The sequence below is a fragment of the Spinacia oleracea genome, chromosome 2 (genome assembly GCF_020520425.1).
Source record: "Spinacia oleracea cultivar Varoflay chromosome 2, BTI_SOV_V1, whole genome shotgun sequence".
NCBI classification, from domain to species: domain Eukaryota; kingdom Viridiplantae; phylum Streptophyta; class Magnoliopsida; order Caryophyllales; family Amaranthaceae; genus Spinacia; species Spinacia oleracea.
In genome coordinates, this window is record NC_079488.1 from 7249358 (window position 1) to 7250290 (window position 933).

The following is a 933-nucleotide window of genomic DNA, read 5'->3' on the forward strand; positions in this document are numbered from 1 at the left end:
GGAAAAGGGTGAAGACCTTAATCTCCATATTCAGTCTTTCATTCAATATTGCGCTATTGTTAAGCAGAAGAATCTAACGCCAGAGCAGACTATGGAGATGCTCTTTCCATTTTCATTGAGTTGGAAGGCAAAGCTATGGATTAATGGGCTCAACCGAGCAGCTATGAAAATCAACGATTGGGATTCTTTGGCTCTTGCTTTCTATGTGAAATACTTCCCACCTGAGAAGACGGCTCGTCTGAGGGGTCAGATAATTTCCATTACCCAACACGCAGATGAGAGTTTGTTCGAGGTCTGGGAGAGATTCAAGGATTTGCAGAGAGAGTGCCCGCACCATGGTTTGAGTGACTGGTTCTTGATTCAATAATTTTACAACGGTCTGAGTAACGAGTCTAGGCTTATTCTAGATTCTGCTGCTAGTGGGAGGTTCATGCAACTCCATGTGCCTAGAGCTTTAGAGGTGATTGAGGAGATGGCCATTCATAGTGCCCAATATGGGAATCCTAGAGGCTTTGCTGACCGGGGTGTTAAGCATGAGATGAATTCTATTGAACAACTTACTGCTCAGCTAACTGCCCTACATCACAAACTTGATAATATGCAAACTGCATCTTCTCAGTCCGCCCAACATGCTAGTGTCGCTGCAATGAGTGCTCAATTTGCCAATGTCTGTGATAGTTGTGGAGTGCAAGGTCATTATGCACAGGAATGTAGGAGCTGATAAAGGGAAAAACTAGGTCGTTACTAGTCTTACACCTAAATCAACTTAAATACTTAAACTAACCACAAGAATCAAGTAGAGTGGCAAGCAAAGGGTCGATTTCCACAGGGAATTGCGAGTTCCGTAGCTAGAAATGCTAACATAAGCTAATTCGAAAAGGGATTGGTTGTTGAAAAAGAAAGAAAATTCAAACTAAGCGATTAAAATGTTAA

The 933-nt window shown here is 42.2% G+C and overlaps 1 non-coding gene across 1 annotated transcript; it reads right to left on the reverse strand.

Annotated features, from left to right (window-relative positions):
• Positions 1-235: 235 nt before the first annotated feature.
• LOC130468294 (small nucleolar RNA R71) lies at positions 236-342 on the reverse strand. Its single transcript, XR_008928698.1, has one exon. It is a non-coding gene; the product is annotated as a small nucleolar RNA R71 (small nucleolar RNA).
• Positions 343-933: the final 591 nt, after the last annotated feature.